This window comes from Ursus maritimus, unplaced genomic scaffold, assembly GCF_017311325.1.
Source record: "Ursus maritimus isolate PB19 unplaced genomic scaffold, ASM1731132v1 scaffold_5, whole genome shotgun sequence".
NCBI classification, from domain to species: domain Eukaryota; kingdom Metazoa; phylum Chordata; class Mammalia; order Carnivora; family Ursidae; genus Ursus; species Ursus maritimus.
Window position 1 is genome coordinate 57,526,284 of NW_024426663.1, and position 8,205 is coordinate 57,534,488.

General features: G+C 38.6%; 1 protein-coding gene across 1 annotated transcript in view; it reads right to left on the reverse strand.

The window, feature by feature from the left end:
* LOC121100748 overlaps positions 1-8,205 on the reverse strand; it is a 192,275-nt gene that overhangs the window by 18,854 nt on the left and 165,216 nt on the right. The window lies entirely within an intron of this gene.

Genomic DNA, 8,205 nt, shown 5'->3' on the forward strand with positions numbered 1-8,205 from the left:
AAATGAGAGGATAGTCATCGTACCAAACACACAGAGCTGTTGGGATCATTACACATATTTATGCAGGTGAAGATGCCTGGCACATGTTAGTCCAGAAATAGCAGCTGCTACTCTGAGAACCTGTGTGAGTAAATCGGGTCACTGGCTCACCAGCCTGGAAGCTCTCCAAGGCCAAGAACTAGATCACCTCCACAGAAAGAACATGGTTACTGTTATGAGCAGATGCTCTATAAACGTTGGCTGAATAGGATTTCCCTTGGGAGAGTTAGCCCTTTGAAAGCTGAGACCACGTCCATCCTGATCTCTCTGCATAGTGTTAAGTAGGGACAGAGGGCATGTCAGCCCTTCATCAGCACTGCAGGATAATGAGGCCCACGGGAGAGAGGTTGTAATGGGAGGTGCCCTTCTCTGCAGCAAAGTGCCCTTCCCCCAGCTTGGCCCCATCAGGGCCCTGAACGGTGTCTCTGGTCTCACCCTCTGCCTTCCATAGGCAGGAAGAATCCATTCTTGCTCCAGTCCCACTCCTAGTTTGGAGGTTCTTCACATAGGAGCAGGTGAGTGACATTCTGAAGGGGTCACCATAGAAGGGGCTAGAAACTCAGCTTGGTCACCTCTTCGAGGGCCTCTGTGTTTAGCCCCACATCAGGCAGGGCCATAAATGACCAAGGAACTGGGCTTCATTCTCATGGAGGCTGCAGCTGTTCTTGGCTTTTCCCCACCGCCCGTCGGGAAACAACACAGAAACATAATTGAGCAGCTGTGGCTGTAAAAAGAACCTGCTTCAGAACAATACATTGTGTTACAGGCCGGTGATGGGACAGCTAATACATGTGATAGATGAGTCCATTCTGTGCACCCCCCACACTGCTCTTTTCCCACTTCCTTGCCTGTGTGTCATGGGTTCAGGACTTGTGTGCCATTCCCTCTAGCTCCCATAGCCCTGGGTCCCTCCTGTGGAGCTCGTATGTGAGGCAGTCTCTCAATGCCATTGCAAAGGTCATAAGTGATGTGGATGCCATCTGAGCTCCCTGCTCTTTACTCTCTACTCTAGAGCAAGTGCCTATCAGATGCTATATCTGCATCAGCAGGACCTGATAATAGAGTTTTCATCCCATTCTCAGCCCTTCTTATGTCCAGATCCACCCACTATGGATATAGCCAGGTTTGGCCAAACCATGCTTGCACACGTGTTGTTTTGAAAGATTAGCACAGAATCCAAAACAATATTTCTCTTGGGTTCCTCTTTCAAGCCAAAAGAGAAAGAAAAGTTTCCAAAAAAATAACACATTATTAACCAATGAATGAGAGCCAAGAAAACAATGGAGCCAGCATATTTATTCCAAACAGCTTGTTTAGAATGCAAATTGCAAATATATTTAATTCCATCAGGCATTCTGGAGAACCATGCTGAAGATCTCTTAGAGCCAGCAGAGCCAAGAAAGTCACCATAAGTGGTTTGGCCCCTGCTCGTTGGTCACAGGCTGCCTAACACTAGTTACTCTTGGGTTCTCCTACATCAGGAGAACTTGCTCCATACCAAAGGGCTCACTCTGAGAGCCCTGCTACCTCTCATACCTCCCACTTGAGAGCAACATTCCTTCATCCCATGCCTTTGCCTTGAGAATGGCCATCTGGCCAGAGTCAGCAGCACTATCAAGAAGTATCCCTCTAAACAAAGGCAACTTGCCCATGAGAAGAAAAAATAAAAGCCACCGTGACAGCCTTTATTAATGGATGTCAAAACTAGCCCCCAAGTGTGTGAAAGTCCAAATCAATTTGATTTATGAAAACTAAGCAAACTTTCCAGTAGGTTTGGCACATCCACTGCAATGGAGAAAGGCCTTAATTATACCGCCTCTGCTCATTAAATAGATAAGATCTTAGCAGAGACAAGCTATGTTTTGTCTTCACAAAAAAATGTAAATCCATCTGGCTCCATATTTTATAGTCATCAATAGCCTGAGGCCATGTGAAATGCCCAAAGTTTTCATCTCCCCAGATCTGGGGGTGGAACAGAAGTGAGACATCAACACGAGAGCTCGAGGCTGGCAGCATGGAGATGACGGTGATGTATTAGAGCATTCCTGTCTCTACAAAGCCCCAGAGCCAAACACTGCACATGGACTAGATGAGATGTCAAGGCATAAAAAGCCAAAGGAAGAAACAGCCCTGAACTTTATCACAGAAATGCCTTCTCTTGGGCAATCAATGGAAAGAAGATTCATACTCTTAATGGTTCAGTTGACCCCTCTTCCAACCCAGAAAGGACCAATGCTCTCTGGGCACAAGCCTCTGAGTGTCCTAGGGCTTCTCAATGAGGTCATCCCAAATACCAATTAGAGAGTCAGTTGGTACTAATGGAAAACTACTATGTGGGCAACAGAGTTCCAACACCCATGGGGAGCCTATCATTGTTCAAATGAAAGTGGCTTGGAGGAAATACTGCTTTCTTCTGACTCTCACCCAACAGAAGCCCCATATGATCCTCACCTCACAGTCAAGACTCAGAGTAAAACCAAGTATGTGAAAAATGAAAGTTCCCTTACAAAGGACCCTCAGTCCTTGGACTTCATTTCTTTCCTCTTTATTTTTTTCTATCATTCATCCAAATGTTTTAAATATCTTATAAAATATTTCTAAATTTATATCTCCATGATAGTCCTCTTCCTTGAATCCTAAATTTTAAATCAACTGCCAACTTGACATCTCATATTTGACAGGTCTCAAACCAAGCTTCTTATCAATTGATTGTATATATTGACATTGTGCCCCATTATGTTGACAGAATCATTTCTTAATTCTTGTATTTTTCCCCCATAGGTTCTTTAGGGTTTTCTATATACAAGATCATTTTGCTTATAAATAAAGATCATTCTATTTCTTTTTTAATTAGTATGCCTTTTTTTTTCCTGCCTTATCTCACTGACTAGAAGCTCCAGTACAATGTTGAATAGAAGTGGTGAGAATGGACATCCCCATCTTGTTCCTGATTTTAAGAGAAAAGTATTCAGTCTTTAATGAGAGAATATGATGATAGCTATACGTTTTTCATAGATGCTGTTTTTCAGGTTGAGAAAGTTCCCTTCTATTCCTAGTTTTCTGAGAATTTGATTAAAAATGGGTGTTGAATTTTTGTCAAATGCTCTTGTTACATTGATTGAAATGATCATATGGTTTTTCTCTTTTGTTCTTGTAACATACTGAGTTACAATAATCAATTTCTAAATATTAAATTAAGCTTATATTCCTGAAATGAATCTCAATTGGTCATAATGTACAATACTTTATATGTATTTCTGGATTCAATTTCCTTATATTTTGTTAAGGTTTTTTTCTGATTGGCTATGTTCAGAAAAATATTAGTCTTTAGTTTCCTCTTTAATATTATCATATTTTAATATCAAAGTTATGTTGGCTTTATAAAACAAGTTGGGAATGTATCCTCTCCTATTTGCTGAAATAGTGTTACAACAGTATTACATCTTTGTTGAATGTTTGATTGAATTCATCTGTGAAGCTATCTGGACCTGCAGTTTTGGTAATAGAAAGGTTTTTTATTATGAATTTAACTTCTTTAATGGATATAAAACCGTTCAGATTTTCTATTTCTTTTTAGTCCAATTTAGTAAGTTGTGTTTTACCAGAAGTCGGTACATTATATCTACACTGCCATTGGCATAAAGTTGTTCATTATGTTCCCTTGTTATCCTTTCAATAAATGTAGGACTCATAGTGGGATCTCTTTCATTCCTGATAGTGGTAATTTGTGTCTTCTCTTTTTTTCTTATTCAATCTTCCCAGGAGTTTATCACATTTAAAAATCTTTTTATAGTGCCAACTTAGAGCTTTGTTAATTTTCTGTTGTTATGTTACTGTTTCCTATTGCATTGATTTCTTTTCTTACCTTTCTTTTTTAAAGATTTTATTTATTTGAGGGGCGCCTGGGTGGCACAGCGGTTAAGCGTCTGCCTTCAGCTCAGGGCGTGATCCCAGCGTTCTGGGATCGAGTCCCACATCAGGCTCCTCCGCTATGAGCCTGCTTCTTCCTCTCCCACTCCCCCTGCTGTGTTCCCTCTCTCACTGGCTGTCTCTATCTCTGTCAAATAAATAAATAAAATATTTAAAAAAAAAAAAAGATTTTATTTATTTGAAAGAGCAAGAGAGAGAGAGATCACGCAAGAGAGAGCAAGCACAAGCTGGGGGAGAGGCAGAGGGAGAGAGAGAAGCAGGCTCCCCACAGAGCAGAGAGCTGCAGGAAACCTGATGCAGAGCTTGATCCCAGGACCCTGGGTTCATAACCTGAGCCAAAGGCAGACGCTTAACTGACTGAGCCACCCAGACGCCCCACTTTTTTTTAACCTTTATTATTTCTTTCTTTATATTTACTTTGTGTTTAAATTGCTCATTGTTTTTCCCAGCTTCTTGAGGTGGAAATTTTAATCACTGATTTTAAACTTTTCTACTATAAACATTTAAAGGTATAATTTTTCCTCTAGTGCATTAACTGTATCCCAACAAATTTTAATATGTTGTTTTCATGATCATTTCATTTTAAATATTTCTAATTTTCAGAAAAAGAGAAATATTTCTAATTTCCCAGGAGATTTCATTTTGAAACTGGGTTCAAAACTATCTTTTAGAACCCCCTTTGGAAAGTATTGTTTGGGGTTTCCTAGATATTTTACTACTACTGATTTCTACTTTGTTTTCTTGGTCAGAGAACATACTCTATAATTTCAGTCCTTTGAATTTCAATATTTTGAAATTATTATATGGGTCTGCAAATGGTCTAACTTTGTCAACATTCCATGTGTACTTGAAAAGAATGTTAATTCTGCAACTATTGAGTGTAGTTCTTTGTGTCAGTTAAGTTGGTCGACCATGTCCAAGTCTTCCATATCCCCACTGATTGTAGATTTATCTATTTTTCCTTTTAGCTCTATCAGTGTTGCCTCAAATATTTTAAAATCTGATTATAAGAAGCATATGCATTTAGGACTGTTACGTCTCCCTTGTGATTTAATACTTCTATGATTTTGAAACATCCATATCATGACTGATAATACTCCTTTACCATGAAGGCCATTTTGCCTAAAGTTGGTAGAGCCACATCAGCTTTCTTCCACGTGTTGTTTGCATGGTATCTTTTCCCATCCCTCACTTTCAATTTATCTGTGCATTTATATTTAAAATGCACCTCTTAGGAGCACCTGGGTGGCTCAGTCGGTTAAGCATCTGCCTTTGGCTCAGGTCATGATCTCAGGGTCCTGGGATCTAGCCCCTCGGCAGGCTCCCTGCTCAGCAGGGAGCCTGTTTCTCCCTCTCCTTCTGCCCCTGCCCCCATTTGCGCATTCTCTCTCTTTCCCTCTCAAATAAACAAAATATTTTTTTAAAATGAATCTCATACACAGCATATAGTTTGATCTTGCTTTTCTATCCAATCTGATCATCTCTGCCTTTTAGTCCCCTTTTATTTAGTACAATTCTTTATATGCTTGGGTTTAAGTCTACCATTTTGCAACGTGTTTTCAATTTGTCCCATCTGTTTATCCTCATTGTTATATTGTGCCTCTGGTCCTCCGTTTCTGGCTTATTTTGAGTTAATCAAATATCTTTTTAGCTTTCAATTTTACCTCCTTAATTAGATTTTTAGCTATCTGCTTTATATTTTAATGACTGCTGTAGAGATTACAACATGCATCTTACCTATATGAGATGATGGATGTTAACTAAACCTATTGGTAGTCATTTACAATCATTTCAAATGTAGTAATCATTTTATAATACATGTAAATTGAATCATCATGCTATATACCTTAAACTTACACAGTGAGGTCAATTATTTCTCAACAAAACTGGGCAAAAATGCATCTTCACTCATCACAGTCTACTTACAATTAATATTTTGCTATATTACAAAAGATGTAAGAACCCCATAAATATCATTTTACTTCCCATCCTTTGGGCTACTTTTGTCATGTATTTTCCTTCAACATACATTATAAAACCCCACAATGAATGTTATCATTTTTTCCTTTAAATAATCAAATATAATTTAAATATTTTAAGAGACAAAAGGAAGGAAAGCCTTTTATACTTCCCCAAGTATTAACATTTTCTATCAGCTTTTGTTTATCTGGAAGTTTCTTTATTCCACCCTCATTTTTTAAGGATAATTTTGCTAGGTACCAGGTACAGAATTGTCGCTTTACACTCTTCCATTCTCTTCTAGATTCCATTCTTTCTGGTAAGTCAGCTATTATTTATATTATCGCTCCTCTGTTATGTACTGTGGGTTCTCCCTTAAGCTGAAGATTTTTTCTTTTTCATTTGTACTCAGCAGCTTGACTATGATGTGTGTAGGCGTGGAGTTTCTAAAAGTAAATCCTCCTGGGGCACCTGGGTGGCTCAGTCGGTTAAGTGTCTGCTTTGCCTCAGGTCATGATCTCAGGGTCCTGGGATCGAGCCAAGCCCCATGACAGGCTCCCTGCTCAGTGGGGAGTCTGCTTCTCTTGCTCCCTTTGCCCCTTACCCCACTCATGCTCTCTCTTTCACATAAATAAATAAGCAAATAATCTTAAAAAAAAAAAAGTTAATCCTGCTTGGGGAACGCTGAACTTCTTGGATCTAAGGTTGATGATTTCCAACAAATCTGGGAAATTTCTGGCCATTATATCTTAAAGTATTTTTCTGCTTCATTCTCTCTCTCTCATATCCTCATAGGCCTCCAATTACCCTCATATTAAACTGCTTATTATTATTCCATAGGTAAGCACATCTCTGTTCAGTTTGCATAGTCTTTCTTCTCTCTGTTCTTCAGATTGAATTACTTCTATTGATCTCTCTTCCAGTTCACTAACCCTTTCTTCTGGAGTCTCTAATCTAATATTAATCCAATTCAGGGAATTTTTCACTTTAGGTATATATTTCCACTTTAAAATTTCCACTTTGTTTTTATAGTTCCCATTTGTTACCTCATTACATCCACCTCTTCTTCTAAGTTCTTGGACATGTTTATAGTAGCAATTTTCAAATCCTTCTTTGCTAATTACAACATCTGGGTCATCTTGTGGTCTTTATTTTTTCTTAACTAGCAGTCACATTTTACTGCTTCTTAGTACATTTAGTAATTTTTTTCTTGTATTCCTGACACTGTCAGTGGTGCCTTATAAAGGCCTGAATAGTGTCATCTTTCTTTAAAGGGCATTGCTGTTGTTATAGAAGATAGTTAAATAATATATCTTGATCCTATTGACTTTGGTTTTATTCTTTGTTCAGGTTGGTCCAGTCTTGCCTTTGTGTGTTTGTTTGTTTGTTCTTCCTTAACTTCAAGGTATGGTCCTCAATCTAGGGAGTGATCTTTATTTCTAAAATATTATCTTTACAGGATAATAACTGAATGTTTGAAGAGCTCATTATGTTCACTCCATTTCTGCAGTTTCCTCCCCTCCAATAGCCTGCCCCACAGCATCTCCAAACTCTGATTTTTGCCTCATCAATCTACTTTAATTTGCTATGTGTTATTCATGGGTTAAAAAAAAAAAAGCTGGTGATAGATGTCTGTGGAATATTAAGCTTTCTGAACACAGAGAGCTAGAGAGTTATGAGACTAGAAATTCTCATTGTTTGGCATCTATCTGAGTATACTATAGCCACTGATATACAAAAATAGCTTTTTTCTAGTGCTCTTAGGATCATTATTAAGACAAAGTTGGTGGTTAACAGCCCAGGCCTTGCCAAATAACTTTTGTTTGAAGTACCATATTAAATGGGCTATTCACACCTGTTGGTACCTAAACATTATTTTTTGGTCCCACATTTTCCTTAGTCTATCTGGTTATTTGATCAGTCAGCTTTGTTTTGAGGCTGGATGCTACTTAAGGTCCTTTGCCTCTCTGCCTACCCAGTTTAAAAGTTGTAGTATCTTATTCTTTTTGTTAGAAGAAGAGGGTAGATTGAAAATAGAGGGCAGAAATTTGAAAGAAATTGAAGTCATTTATGTTTAAGATTGTGTTCTTCTGTTTTGTTGTGTTTTTTTTTAGTGGGGGGGTGGGAGAGAGAGAATCTTAAACAGGGGCTTGACCTCACAACCCTGAGATCACCACCTGAGCCAAAATCAAGAGTCAGACGATTAACCAATTGACCCACCCAGGCACCCCTGTCTTGTTTTTGTTTGCTGAGCATAATACCATGTCATTGGCTCTC